The sequence below is a fragment of the Podarcis pityusensis genome (assembly GCF_964106645.2).
Source record: "Podarcis pityusensis genome assembly, chromosome: 2".
Classification (NCBI taxonomy): domain Eukaryota; kingdom Metazoa; phylum Chordata; class Lepidosauria; order Squamata; family Lacertidae; genus Podarcis; species Podarcis pityusensis.
The window spans coordinates 98,070,431-98,086,596 of NC_138029.1; the positions used below are offsets into that span (position 1 = coordinate 98,070,431).

The following is a 16,166-nucleotide window of genomic DNA, read 5'->3' on the forward strand; positions in this document are numbered from 1 at the left end:
TTGCACATCTCACAGGGGCAGACCAGATGCAAGCGGGATCGAGCACAGGAGCACCTTTCTCCTCCTCAGGTTCCCAGGAACTGGTATTCAGAAGCATTAATACCTCCAGCTATGGAGGCAGACCCTAGCCTTCATGACTAACAGCCATTGGTAGGCTTCTCTTCCCTGATTTTATCTAATCCTCTTTCAAAGCCATCTAGCTGGGTGGCCATTACTGCCTCCTGGGGCAGTGAGTTCCATAGATTATGTGCTGCATGAAAAGTACTTTTGGGGGGATAGTGGTGGGGTTTTTTTGGGGGGGAGGGGAGTTTTACTGCCTACATCCTTTGCTGCTTAGGGTTAAAAAATAATAAAATAACAATAAATAATAATAATAATAATAATAATAATAATAATAAATAATTAAAAAATTAAAAATTAAACATTTTAAAAAATTAAAAATTAAACAGAAAAGTGGGATCTAAAATAAGATGCTTAAACCGTAGGAAAGCAGGCTTCTCTTAAACCTTAGGAAGTAGCATGAGCTGCACAGAGAGGCTGCAGAATCTCCTCTCATTGGATGGTCCGAAGTTGAGCTTTGACTGACATCTATTAGGGTTGCCTTAGGAATGGGACTGCCTGTCTTAAGGGTAGGAGATTGCTAGAGTGTTTTCAAGTTTGTAATTATGTGAGTCAGGGATATGGTATACTGTGCCCCCCGCCCATTTCCTGACTATCAAATCAAATCAAGATATTGATCTAAGGTGAGTTAAGCTTGCTCAATAATAGCTGCGGAAAAATAAAACGGCATACAGGCAGGATGAGTATGTGTCACTACACTTTAAGCATCCGTGCTCGAAGAACACACATGCGAAAAATAGATGTCAAACTCAAATAACAAATCAGCTTTATCTTCTGAAGAAAGTTGAGGTTGGGAAATGAACTCCAGCTTCTTGTACTAGAGCAGGCATTTGAGTCCTTCACACTTAACCTGGACCATGACCTGCTACAGTTAGGCAATATCTCATATCTCTGCTTCCCACAGGATGTATTTTTCAAAGCGTGAGCAAACTTTGTGATAGGAAAATGCATATGCTGGTCTGGTGGAGCAAAGCCATGGAGCCACCATAACTGACACCAGCAGGTCCTACAGCTGACTTGGATGGTGCTGGGCTGGCGCAAGGTCAGGGCTGCATGGATCCACCCATGGGAGCAGCAGACTGGACGTGCTGGTGCATCCAGTGCTATTTTTCTAGAAAAAGAGGTGCTGGAACTCACTATGAACGCCTCCCTTGTTCTCTTATAATGGTCATGGCGCCCACCTGGGAGGAGCCAGAACTGAGTTCAAGGGAGTTCTGGCTAAAAAAAAAAAGGCCTGGGTGCATCCACATTGCCAAGACCTCACTACCACCCTGCCCCAACCATTCCCATGCAGGTAAGCTGTAGCGAACGGCTCTCTTCCACCTCTACAGTGCGTGCACCTGCACTGCAGGATTGCCCTAGGAAGTTGATGCATCTGAATTCTGAGGTCTCTTGAGGGTTTCCCTGTAGGTTTAGCCAGAAGGCCTGCCAAAGCTCAGGTCTCTACTAAGACTGATTCAATGACTTTAGCCGTCAATACAGTCATCCCCAAATATCCTCGGCTCAGCTGCAGAGGCAAGGCAGGTGGTTTTCTTTTTTTTGGGTTTCACATGGGTGAAACACCAGGGTAAACAATTATAATTCAAGATGCATAACAAATATGACCAAAGAAAGATATGGATCTATCAATTTTGGAGTGATGGTGGTGAAGAGTGGTTATTTCTCCATCGCCATTACCCCTGCTGAGTCTTGTCTCATTGAGTTTCCACAGGTGGTGCAGCAGTTCCTTGGTGAGGACTCCGGGACTCAAAGGCTTGTGCCCTGAAAGGCCCACTGTGATTGATTTGCTGGATGTTTTGTAGATGAAGTTGCTTGTATCCATGATGACTTTAGATGGTGGGTTTAACTCAGTGAACTCACCTGATCCACACAGTCTTGATCAATTGCGGATCAGATGTGGGTTCACTTTGGAAGCCTGTTGTATTTCATGAGAAGACCTCTCCCTCTCTCTCCCCCCTCCCCTCCTCTTTTCTAAAAAACATTTGAAGGGATCCTCCTTTTCCTTAAGCAGGCAAGAACCTCTGGTTTGTTGACAGTGCCCCATGCTGCTAGCTGGGAACTCTCACACCCCCAATCCTGTTTTTGTTTTTTAAAAAAGACTTTTAAGGAGGGTGAGTTAGGGATAAGATGATGACGCTGACGATGATAGCAATTTTATTATTTGTATCCCACCCATCTGACTGGGCTGCCCCAGTTTTGATGCTGCTGGGAGGTATTTGTGTCCTCTTCCTGTCCCCCTCCCCTTTGCGTTGTTCTTATTGAGCAGAATGTGCACACTGAGTGGGACCAGCCAACTCGCATGGAACCTTAATTGAAAAAAAAAAGCCCAATGAGTAGTTGAAGCTGACATACGGCATCTGATTTGTATACCTTAGGGGTGCATTTCTAAAGCAACGGGGGGTGATTTAACTGCATGATTCCCACTGTTATTAACGCGAGGCATGCAGCTAAATTGCTGAGTGCCACTTATTGAAAATGTGAACTCCTTAATGTTTCGGCTGAATTTAATTTTTATTTGCAAATTGGCAAAATTAATTAGAACGTGTACAACTAACAGGAAATTATGGCAAGATACGGCTTAACAGGCTAATTCAGATATGATTCTACAATTTATGAAAGCACAGACAACTGGGTATTTGATAGTAACGACTAAACAACAACAAAATGTATCTGCTTCACAGCCTGCACTAGGGATGTCCAAGAATAGAGGTCATCCACTGAGGAACCTGGTAACTTAGGGGCTGGGGTTACATCAAAGTGAGTGGCTCACATTTCCTGGCAGGAGGGAGATCCAGCCTGGTCAGCATCATGCCTGGGTTCTGCATGCCACTTTGAACCAAGAAGGTGCCCTGACCTTAGTGACAACTTGCTCCAGTCATAGCACCAAAGTCTCCGGCATGGTGTGATGTACAGAATATCTTCAAAATATGCCTTCTATATTTTTCTTTTCCTAAAAGATATGGATGCCCATAATAATGCCATCATTCAAAAAAAAAACAACAACAACCCTATCCATAAGTATTCAGGAATAAGAAAAGGGGGGAAATTGGAGCGACGCAATGACATGCTGCTGGAATGTTTGAAAATGGACTTACAGGTGATGAAAAGAGGATAGTGTAATCGTTTATCTGCTCAACCCCCCCACCCCCATTTGTCTGCTCATTTTGACCAGATTTACTGGATACTTTTCAATTTGCTCAGGTCAAGGATGTGGGCAGAATTCTTGGAAAGATGAGTCCTTCCACATGTGTGCTGGAAAATTGGCCTTCTTGGCTTTTATAAGCTGCCAGAGGTGGTCTGCTGAGTGGGTGGTGGGAGGTACAGCAAGTTTCAAAGAGCTGGTGGTAGACGACTTCTGAAGCGGCCCTCCCTTAGTCTCACTAAGAGAGCCAGCGTGGTGTAGTGGTTAAGAGCGGTGGACTCCTAATCTGGTGAACTGGGTTTGCTTCCCCACTGCTCCACATGCAGCTGCTGGGTGACCTTGGGCTAGTCACACTTCTTTGAAGTCTCTCAGCCCCACTCACCTCACAGTGTGTTTGTTGTTGGGGAGGAAGAGAAAGGAGATTGTTAGCCACTTTGAGACTCCTTAGGGTAGTGATAAAGCGGGATATCAAATCCAAACTCTTCTTCTTCTTGGTCTGTTCCAGCAACAACTGTACAATGCTGTTATGTGACATTTTCAAGGATGGATGGAGGTCCTACACTCAGTTACATTTTGATGACTTCCCTTACCCCAGCAATGATTTTGTTCATGTCAACATTGACACTATGCACATGTGCCTGAATGTTGCAGCACTCTATGCAAGTAACTCAGTGGTAGAGCCCATGCTTTTCATGCAGAAGATCCCTATTCAATCCTTGGCAACTCCAGACTTTTAAACAGATACAGACCTGGGTTGCTCTGGCTGATGGGGTATGAGGCGAATGTAGATGCAGCAGTGGGTTTCTTGGTTTTGCAAGACTTCCCGGTGGCTTTTGACTAAGGTATAGTTTCATATATTCTATTTCCAGTTTGGTTCTCTGAGTGCCATCATGTTGTCAAAATGGCAGCAGTCACTCACAAGAGGGAGGTATCAGGAGGCTTGGGGGGTGCCCATTTTTTTGCAGAAGTACAACAAAGCCCCCCAGCTTGCAAAACAAAGCCCAAGAAACACTCAGTGTGCTTATTGACCAGGGAAGGCTGACTGTTTATAGGGGAGGAATGGAAAACCAAGGAGGAAGAGGAATGGGATAGAGTGGCTGGGAAATGAGAATGGAAAAAGAGACACATAGATATTTTTAATACTTTAAAATGATAATGTTAATATTTCTTGTAAAACACATGTCATAGAGGTTTTATTATGATCAAGCAGTGAATGAATGAATGAATGGAAAAAGGCTAGAGAACTACCTCACTGTCTGGGATGCAGACAACCAGTGGACAACCAGATGCTGTAGGACTCGAATTTCCCTTTAGCCCTAATCAGCGTGGGCAATAGCCAGTGATGTTTTGGGTGTTAAAGTCCAGCAATGTCTGGGTGGCCACAAGTTAGCCAGCCCTGCTTCATGTTGAAAAGCTATTTTTTTAAAATGGCCCCAAGGCTAAAAGTGAGAGCTGAAGAAGTCCAAGATGTTAGCACTATTGGGATTGGGAAGCATTTTGTATGGCAACATGTGTATATGCATACATATTATATGAAAGAGATAATATACAAAATGCTGATGGTGAAATTATTTGTTTGCTTTTTAGAAAGAACTAGGAAACACATCTGGGAACTGTTGCTTGCTTCTCACTTGAAGATCATCAACATTTCCAGAATTTTGCGTGGCATCTGCATACAGTGCAACACATTGTCCCTCTTCTTGCTCTTTCGTATGCCCTCAACAGTGCTGTAAGCAAGGGCACGCAAGACATATATCAAAAGCCAATAATCGTTTTCTTTCCACCTACAATGGCTCTTCTAGCTTGCTCTGCCTCTGCCTGTCCAATTTGTCAAATCCCAGCTAGAAGTGTTTGTAAACAAAGCTGAAGAAACTCTCCCCACTTAGCCTCCAGTGCTGCATCACAGATACTGTACTCATGAAAAGAAAACCCCTAGGAAGGAAACAGATGTACTAAGTAACCTACCCTATGGCACTGAGCTTTGCATTACAAAGAGTGGCAGCGAATGTTGGTAATCAACAATCCCATGTGCACATACGCTGCAATTTTCCTTCTCTTTATCATTGTCTAATTACATTTCAGTCAACCTGAACAACAACAAAAAGAAGAAGCCCAGAGCCTTTTCGTTGTCTGCAGTAGTTAGGAGATGTGTTTAAAAGTGAAGATATGCAACTTCTTGCCACAGGTTACAGAAGAATTGTAGTAATTTTTCTATGGAGGATAAACATGGGAGGGGCAGGGTGTATAAGTGAATGCTTCTGTTTTAATCGTTTTGCTTACACATGATCCAGAAGCAACACCATACTTCTTGATCCCTTGCTTTAGATAAGAAAAGGAAAGTCCTGACATTGACTACTTCTGCAAGAATGAAAGGACCTTGGATTGTAACAGGGGATAAAATTAGAATAGTTAATGCTGGATTAAATCAGTGGTACAGAGAGAGAGAGAGATGCTTTTAAAAAGTAAGATTTAGAATAAGAATAGAAAATATTAGCACTTCAATGAGACAACGAGATTGCGTTTTTCACAAGTAGCAGTGCTAATTTAGACAAGTGCACTTCATTTCCTTCCTAAAGTAGAGGTGCAATTAGCCACCTGCCTGCTCAGACAGGTGAGTACCAATTTCCATCTAGGTGAGTAGGCAAGTGAATCGCACCTCCTCTTGGTGTTGCGATTCTCTTTCTCTGGGCCCAGAGGAGCATTAGACCTCTGTCATGGCTGTTTCTCTAAGTCATTCAAGGCCCAAGGGAAGTATTTTGCACAACCCCCAAACTTAGTGACATTGTCTTATTGTAAAGGTACCATAAAGTCTATGAACTCAAATGTACTCACTTATGTTTGTAGGATCAAGTTAAATATGTGATAACTGAAATTATCAAGTTCCATAATGGAACTTAAGAGAAGAAAATTGTTTCCTCCCATGACAGGCAATAGACAATTGTCTGTTACCCTTTTTGTCACCAAAACATGCCTTTGTGTTGTACTTCTGGACAGTCTGCTAACACTTTGGGCAGTTTGCTACAGAAGACATTTTCTGAGTATCAACTACAGAAAAATAAAAAATTCCATCTTTGCACACAAACTTGCTGCTCATGTATGGTATCTCTAAAGGATTCATACAAGGTTGAGCAAGGAAATTCCTATTGTGACTTGGATTCTTTTTCTTTATGAGCTCTCTGATATTCGGAAAAAAATCACCTCCTTGACTCAGCTACATTAAAGGTAGATCAGTCGGCTTTTGACATTCTTAGATTTCATAGAACACTAAACTTATGGAAACCAAACTGTGTCTTGAAATTCTTTCTGGGTCAGATCCACAGGGCTTTTACAGCTCACTGGAGTGAGAGCCCTTTCAGATTTTTTGTGATTTACTATAGGAGCACCAAAGGATACCCCCCAAGATTCTACTAAAAGTTGGAATAAGTATTGTCTCCTGTATTAATGAAGGTCCACCAGAGCTGCTCCAGCTATTGGGTAAAAACTTCAGTTGGTAATCTGAGAACAGGCTAAGTTTTGTGGGTCTACTCATCTAATGTCAATTAAGTCTCCTAGATTCCATAGGTGGCGAAAATAAGCCTATTGTGGGTTTTTTTTAGCAGGCTATTTTTTTATCCTGCCAAAGATAATTTTAAAATAGAGCTTGTGATATTTTTATTCCACATGATCTGTCACTCATATATAATTCTTAGATGGAACAATGATATAACATGATAAAATTTAATCATGGGTCTGAATCATATTTATCAGCAAGTACATTTTGTCTGAGGAAAAGCTGTACTTTATGCAGGATCCAAGAAATGACGGAAACGGCCATCTGGAACCTTTCCCTTTGGCCTTTGCTATTGTATTGGGGACAGTGAGCTTGAAAATAGCTCTCATTATATATTTGATTCTCAGCTATTGAACGCATGAGCCATTGGTTTTCTCAACAAGGAATCTGAGAATAGCAATAAAATAACAACGGGGACAATTTGGATTAGCAGCAGCAAAGTGTCACCAAATATATTTTATTTTAGAAGGTAAACTGGTTAACTGATGCTGTCTTAACTTGGTTTACGATGATTTGGCTCTTTTCATTATGTTATTTTTTACATATGCATTAGTCTATGGTAAAATTGTTACATTTCACCATCTTAACTATGAATTTTAGCTAAAGCAAATGTATTGAAATGAAGTACTCACGAAACAGTCTAATAATTCAAATGTAATGGCCAAGTCAGTATATTCCTACAACTTGTATCATTCCCAGTTAGCATGGCCAATGGTCAGGTATAATGGGAGTTGTAGTCCATAATATCTGGGTGGGGGGGCACCACCTTAGCTACCCTTGATTTAAAATGATTAGGTAGCCAGATCACAGGGCTGATAACATCAAGGCTGTAGGTTCAATCCCTGTATGGGACAAAAGAAGAAGAAGAAGAGTTTGGATTTGATATCCCGCCTTTCACTCTCTTTAAGGAGTCTCAAAGTGGCTAACATTCTCCTTTCCCTCCCCCCCGCACAACAAACACTTTGTGAGGTGAGTGCGGCTGAGAGACTTCAAAGAAGTGTGACTGGCCCAAGGTCACCCAGCAGCTTCATGTGGAGGAGCAGAGACGTGAACCCGGTTCCCCAGATTAAGAGACTACCGCTCTTAACCACTACAGCACCAACTGGCTCCCACACAGCTGCATATTCCTGCATTGCGGGGGGTTGCATTAGAGCATACTTCCTCAAACTCGGCCCTCCAGGTGTTTTGAGACTACAATTCCCATTATCCTTGACCACTGGTCCTGCTAGCTAGGGATCATGGGAGTTGTAGGCCAAAAACATCTGGAGGGCCAAATTTGAGGAAGCCTGCACTAGAGGGTCCTCAAGATCCCTTCCAGCTCTGCAATTCTATGATTGCATAGATACAGCAAGCCCTCCTCAAAGCCATGAAGATGGACATAATTTGATCACAACCATTCTGCGTGGACATGGTAAGCATGCCGTAAGAACGTCTGGCCATTGCTGCATAGCATTACTGTGCAACACCCCATTCATACGTAGAATATAGGTGGATAGTGGTATTGTAGTGAGATGCTGTGCTGCATTCATGCTCAGTACATCAACTGTGCACTATCCCCTTAACAATAGGAATATAGGAGCATAAGAAGAGCCTGCTGGATCCGACCAATAGCCCATATAGTCCAGTATCCTTTTCTCATGGTAGCCAACCAGGTGCCATCCTCCATCCTCTTTCTCCATTTGTTTAGGCTAATAGAAACTAGGCCAGTATTGTTACTTCATTATCAAAAACCATGGGGAGTTAATGTTCAACAGACAACACAATAGCTATGCTGAAGATATGTACCAAAGAAGTGTGCTCCAGTGCAGAAGTTGTGCTGCGCAAAAGTGCATTGTTGTTGTTTAGTTGTTTAGTTGTGTCCAACTCTTTGTGACCCCATGGACCAGAGCACGCCAGGCACTTCTGTCTTCCACTGTCTCCCGCAGTTTGGTCAGACTCATGTTTGTAGCTTCGAGAACACTGTCCAACCATCTCGTCCTCTGTCGTCCCCTTCTCCTTGTGCCCTCAATCTTTCCCAGCATCAGGGTCTTTTCTAGGGAGTCTTCTCTTCTCACGAGGTCGCCAAAGTATTGGAGCCTCAGCTTCAGGCTCTGTCCTTCCAGTGACCACTCAGGGCTGATTTCCTTAAGAATGGAGAGGTTAGATCTTCTTGCTGTCCATGGGACTTTCAAGAGTCTCCTCCAGCACCATAATTCAAAAGCATCAATTCTTTGCCGATCAGCCTTCTTTATGGACCAGCTCTCACTTCCATACATCACTACTGGGAAAACCATAGCTTTAAATTTGTTGGCAAGGTGATGTCTCTGCTTTTTAAGATGCTGTCTAGGTTTGTCATTGCTTTTCTCCCAAGAAGCAGGCGTCTTTTAATTTCGTGACTGCTGTAAAAAGTGCATAGCCTTCCCCAATAAAAACAAACAAACAAATCATCATCAACAACAAAACCATGTGTATATAGAGAGCTAAGGAACTGACATGAGCAATGCTGCAGGCGATGCTATTCTTACGAGCAGAAATGAATGGGTTTGGTTTGCACTTTAATCCAAACTCACATAATTTACACTTCTTGAAGCAAAAGCAAAACATTACTATCCTATGCCTTTCTCACTTCTTTAAATTTTGTGAGGTGTGTCTGTATGAAAAATGTTTATATTAGAGAAAAGTGCATACAACAATGCATATATTAGGGAAAATACTGTACAAAAATACATTAGAAGAACCTGCTTTAAAAAATGCATATACCGTATTTTTCTGTGTATAAGACTAGGTTTATTTTGCAGAAAAAATAGGTTTAAAATTGGGGCTCGTCTTATACATGGGTAGTGCTGAGGGGTGTTTTCTTAATTTGGAGTCCCCCAAAATACATGGGGGTGTCTTATACATGAAAAAATACGGTATTAAACAAATTGTTGTACAAAAACTGAATGCTGTACATTAGAAGAAATGAGCACAAGTTTCTGTGCAGACTAAAATAAACTGCAATGTGATGTTTAAATGGGACAGGCTGAACTTCATGCTGGAAAAATGAGAAATGGAGAGCAACTGAGACTGACCTATTTGCCCAGCCTGCTCTAAATAACTTGCTAGAGTTCACCTTGATTGGATGAAGGATAATGGGAACAACCAATCATTCAAGACTTTTGAACTCTAGGCCCAGATGGAATTTGAACAAAGTGACCAATCCCTCATCTGTTTTTACTTACCACCTTTGGAGTAAGACTTCTCTGAATAGCTGACTCTGCTGCTCAGACTATGCAAACTAGTAAAAACAAGTCATATGAGAAAGAGAAGACATGTTTGACTGCTTTGATGACTGCTTTGCCATTGCTAGGGAAACAGCTCCCATGGTAACCATGGTCAGTACATCTGTCTCATTTTATCTCCAACTTTCACATAGACATGGAAAGGATACTAAAAATAATAATACATAAATATTTTAAATAGCAAAAATTAATAAATTAAGAAAGATTGTGTTCATTTATTGAGTCATGCTTTTTGGATGACCTTTCTTTGCTGTTAGATAATTATTAGTAAGTTTGAACATTGCTTCCTCGTATTCCTGTATAAAATTATTAACTTCTAAGCTGGAAGAATATTGCCACCAACCAATTCTTGCTTTGTGGTTCTTTGAAATGTCGGTTTTTTATTTCTCATAAACGTGTCTTAAGTTTGTTGCAGCTGGACCAGGCACCTGAAAAACAGAGCACTGTAACCAGCTGGGTATATAAGGGATGGGATAATCTTTTGGGCATCCTGGTCCCAAGCTGTATAGTGCTTTATTTCCCAAAACCAGCACCTTGAACTTAGCCCAGTAGCTAATTGGCAGACAGTGCAATCCTTCCAACAGCATGGTAACGTGTTGGCGATATCCTGCCCCAGGAAGCAGCTGAGCTGCTGTATTTTGCACCAGCTCTTCAGGTTCTGGACCAACTTCTTTTTATTTTTAAAATAATTTTTATTAACTGGCCAATCAAATCAAATTAAATCACATCACATAATTTCCGAATTACAAAGCCGAATTTTAAATTTTGTTGTTGAGGGGACCCATATTTCAAGATCCGAAGGGGGATTCTGATCATCTTCTTGCTACTGCTTTAATGTCCAAATCAGTCCAAATCAGTCCAAACAGAGTTCATAATTCTATCCAGTCTTTTCTTGCTGTTTCCACATCACATCTTGTTCATATATTTTCTCTTTTTTCTTTATGATCTCTTCTGATAGTCTCCTTAAGCCGATAAACACCAATAATAATCCGGTGTGAATTTTTCCATTCTTCCAATCCTCAAATCGAGATGGTTTCCATATATCATCGCCTTCATAGATAACATCGCTCTTTCCATCATTAATTACAGAACTGTCGTTCTTAAGTCCCTCTGAGGAGTTTCACCCACAATATAAAAACAGCTCTATTTCTCTATTTCTCCTCCCAGACTTAAGTCCTCCGACAGAACTTCCCAATATGGCGACGGCATTTTTAACTGCGTCATTCCAAAGCCCTTATACATTCCACTCTCTTCTTAAAACATGCTTTGGTTCGAAAGTTTATCTCCACACAGCCTTAAATCCACAGCTTAAGTCCTTAAAACGACATTTCTGACTTGTGAGGGGAGGGGATTCTTGTTTAATCACAGAAGGAAAGAAAGGAAAGTTTTTTTCCCCTTCCCTATCAGTCATCAGTCCCTTTACCATACCGAGTCTTGGCGTATCTTCTCATAATCTATACTTGTTCCTCCGACTCGTCTTGTTTTATCAGAGATCTCTTCTGTTAGCAGTCTTTACTCCCCCTCCTTCCTTGAAATATGTGCATTCGCTTCATCCAAATTGTTTCTTTTGAAGTTCTTGCAGCTAGTGGCGTGGATCAGGGATGGCGTCCAGGAGCGCCGAAATCCCACAGGAGGGCTTTGTGCCTAGTGCCCCCATCCCCACAAATTCGGGGGTAGTATAGGGCACAGCAGGCAAGGGCAGTCCCCCCCCACCATCCTGGGGGAGGGGTAGGGAGGCTAATTACTCCCATCATAGCCTCCAAATTACCTCGTGTGGGTCGGAGAGATGTTATTGTCAGCCATCTTCTGATGCGCCCCCTAGTAGCCTCAGGTTCTGGACCAACTTCAAAGGATGCATTTCACATCCAGTATGGAGATTACTAGTGCATGGATGACAGTGGTCAGGCTATCCTGGTCCATAGCTGTCTTACCAACCAAAACTGGTAAAAGGTACTCCTAGCCACTAATGTCACCCAAGCCTCTAGCAACAAAGATGGATCCAGAAGCACCCATAGACCTGTTCTTGGAGGCAGGGGGTAACAACTTCGTCCAAATGAGGCAATTGATCAGTATCTCTGGATATGGGTACCACCACATCCACAACACCTCTGTCTTACCTAGATTCATAGTCAGTTTTTTTCGGCCTCATCAACCCACCACTGAGTCCAGGTACCAGTTCATAGCTAGCACAACCCTGTAAGTGTCTGGACATGTGGAAAAGTTTACCATATCCCAGTAGCCTATGTTTTGAATTATTTTCCAATAATTTAGCTCAGTTTGTGGCTGAGATCTGTTGCTGACCATCTCTTGTGCATGGACCTTGCAGTGAATTCACAAACGGACTCTTTTGCGCCTACCTTTCAAATATTAAGAAGTAGCAGCTCACCTCTATATAATTGCTCCATTGTCATTTGTTATTTTTCTCATTATTAAATCAAAGGGAACACATCTAATAACAGTGGCCATGTCTACATTTTGCAGAGTCACAATTTGACTTGACACACTGGACAATAATGCACTCTTTTGTGTCTGTTAAAAATGGATAATGAACCTGTTTGGTGAAATTAGGTGAACTGTTTACTGTTATGTCAGAAGTAGCAAAGGGAGAAAAGCAATACCATGGGACTTCAATTAAAAAGGAATCATCTTATTGAGGTGGAAAAATGTGAAAGATAATCAAAGAGAAAAGGACATGTTGACAAGCTCCAAATGAAGATAAAATACCTTTGAGGAAGTAAATTTAAACAATGATTCAGGGCCAGGTTTCAAGGCAGTAGTCAATAATGAAACACATAAGATAGATGGGGCAGCCCAACTTGGTGTGTGGCCAAAGAGCTGGTCTGGCAAAGCAACTTTTCAAATACATATTTCAGAATAATGAGTAAGCTTCATGCAGGGCCGGCCCGCCATGCCGAGATCTTTGCTTCAGGCGGCACAATGGGAAGGCCCCCACCCATACGCCATAGTTTATCACTTGTGCTGAGGAAGGGATCTTCATCAAAATGGGACACTCTGGGTGAGATGACACTGAAGATCACCTGAACTGCTGCTGCTTTGCCACAACAAATGGTGCTTAAAGTCTAATAGTTTATTATCTTAACCGTTAATCTTTGTTGGTGTGACTTTTCAGGGCCATCTCACCCACAATGCCTTGGTCTGGAAGGACCCCACATTGCCTGCAGTTCTCCCTCAAAGTGAGGCATTGTTATGTCACATAACTTATGCGGGAGGTCCATGGCGCACCGCGATGACAACTAAAAGAGAGGCGGCAGTAGAGGAGGAGGAGGAGTCAATGTGCAGGAGTGGTGTGTGGGGAAGCAGTGACCCTACCTCAGGCAGCAGAATGTCTTCTGCTGGCTCTGCCTTCATGTCTGAGGTATTCATAATGTTACTTCAAATCTCAGAGCTTATTCAACATTACCCGTTGAGTCCACCAGCAGCCATAGCCTTCAGCAGGCCTGATCTCATTTCCAGATGTAAACCCGTTGGCTGAGCCAGTTGCATGAATGCCAGCACTGTGTGCTCAATGGAGCAAGGTTTGACTTCTGATAACCAACTGCAGCCTCTCAAAATGTTCGATGTATATATTGGCACGTGCATGGCAAGGACATGTGACTAGGCCCCCAGATAAATAGTCAGTGAGAATGTACCTAATCACAGAGTTGTAAAGAGAAAATAATAAACACTGGATTTATGGGAACAGGGTGTTATTAAAATAACGCTTCTTTGTAGTATTTTGTATTCCAGTAACCAGCTTTGACTAGCATATGTACAATCCACACCAAAAAAAACCCAGAGGATGTTTTCTAAACACTGCGCCAAATTCTGTGCTTAGATATGCCTGAATGTTGACAAGGGGAAGAAAGGGGCATTAGCATAATGGAAAGCAGATATTTTTCTCCTTAGCTCTGAGACAACTGTTAGGGGGTCTCAGCTTTCAGAACAAAATATGTTTTAAAGTTAACACTGAGTTCATGTTTAATTTGAACATGCCTTGTCCTCAGCACCCAATGGAGAGCACACCAACCGGCTTTGACGAGTCCTATCCATTGCTCAGGGAAAGAAAGAAAGAGGCACAGTATGTACTTGTCTGGTGGAAGATTTAGGTTGGCTACTGACATGCTAGAAATGTTTATAAAGCAAACAGAATGTGGATCTTGGACATTTTAATTAAATCTTGCAATATCTGCGCACCAAAAATCACATGCTCTGTGAACCCGTCTCTTTTGGAGAAGTGTGCAGAGCAACTGAAGTGAGGAAGCATAAAACAAATGTGCTGTTTGTTTGCCTATCTGGCTGTTCGTTTAAAGAGATGCTCAAACACCTAAGATGCCACTGCCTGTTGTGTTATTTTACCAAACACAGGACCCTGCCACTCCATTGTTCACCCCACAGTGCCAAAGTTTAGAATTAGTTGTCTAAATGAAGTCAGCAGGGTTACCCCAACCAGAAATGGTGGCTCTGCATTTTCTTCGAGTGTCACTTCAAGTAAAACCACTTCAGGTAAGTTTCTTTTGTCTGTGACTATGATTTCCAATCTGTATGGAAACAAGTGGCTAATATTATACACTTACACAGTGGCTAATATTCTATATCATTGTCATTATTAATTAAATTTGTATAGCACCCTTCATCCATAGATCTCAGGGCAGCTCACAACATAATAATAAAAGATAAAAACACAAAATACAAAATAAAAACAAGAACATAAAAACAAAACAATAATCATTTGAAAAGATAGTGAGCCAAAGGCTTGATTGAAGAGTTCAAGCATGACGGCAGCTTGCATTGATATCATACTCAAGTACAAAATAAACTTGTCTGAAAAGGTGTCCCTGAAAAGGTGGGAAATACATAGACGAAGACTTTACAGTGGTGCCTCGCAAGACGAAATTAATTCGTTCCGCAAGTCTCTTCGTCTTGTGAGTTTTTCGTCTTGCGATGCACGGTTTCCCATAGGAATGCATTGAAAATCAATTAATGCGTTCCTAGGGAAACCGCCTTCAGACCAGGTCCGGGGACAGTCTGTCCCCCGACCTCTTCTGAAGGCTGGGGGGGGGGACGAGGGCTTTTCTTCCCACCCCCAGCATTTTAAAAAACCCCGGGACAGCGGAGGACTTCTCCGCTGTCCGGGGCGATCTTAAAATGCTGGCGGGCGGCATTTTAAAATTGCCCGGGACAGCGGAGGAATTCTCCGCTGTCCGGGGCGATTTAAAAGCCCCTGGGAAGGCAGGCAGGGGGGACAAAGACTTTTGCCCCCCGCCAGCCTTCAGAAGAGGTCCTGGACCTCTTCTGAAGGCGGGCGGGGGGCGAAAGTCTTTGCTCCCCCCGCCTGCCTTCAAAAGCCCTCCGGGACAGGCAGGCAGGGGGGAGCAAAGACTTTCGCCCCCCGCCCGCCTTCAGAAGAGGTCCAGGACCTCTTCTGAAGGCGGGCGGGGGGCGAAAGTCTTTGCTCCCCCCCGCCTGCCTTCAAAAGCCCTCCGGGACAGCGGAGAAACGCGCTGTGTTTCTCCGCTCTCCCGGGAAGGCAGACAGGGGGGAACAAAGACTTTCGCCCCCCGCCCGCCTTCAGAAGGTGTTCCCTCCCCGCCGCCCGGCTTCGGAGCATCGTTCCGAAGCCCGGCGGCGGCGGGAGGAGGCGTTCCCCACCGCCCGGCTTCGGAGGAGGTCCGAGGACAGTGGGGAAGACGCGCTGCGCTTCCCCGCTGTCCCGGATATTTCCCTATGGGCTGTCGTCTTGCGAAGCAAGCCCATAGGGAAATTCGTCTTGCGAAGCGCCTCCAAAACGGAAAACCCTTTCGTCTAGCGGGTTTTCCGTCTTGCGAGGCGTTCGTCTTGCGAGGTACCACTGTATTTGATTATTCATAAGGAATAAAGCAACAAAAGTTATCAGTAAAAAAAGTTAAAAACAACTATTTAAAATGTTTTTAAAAATTTAATCAGCAATAAACTGAAAATAGAGTAAAACACAAATAAACATTCTAGCTTTCTGGGTAGGCTTGTCTAAATGAAGCATTTGCCTTATCCATAGGCATGTACATCTCTACCTGTTTGCACTTTGCATAGGTAAAGGTAAAGGGACCCCTGACCATTA

The 16,166-nt window shown here is 42.9% G+C and overlaps 1 long non-coding RNA gene across 1 annotated transcript; it reads left to right on the forward strand.

Annotated features, from left to right (window-relative positions):
* The first annotated feature begins 14,942 nt into the window (after window positions 1–14,942).
* On the forward strand, window positions 14,943–15,925 carry LOC308471708. The gene is made up of 2 exons (XR_013983106.1): window positions 14,943–14,998; window positions 15,121–15,925. It is a non-coding gene; the product is annotated as an uncharacterized lncRNA (long non-coding RNA).
* The last annotated feature ends 241 nt before the right edge of the window (window positions 15,926–16,166 follow it).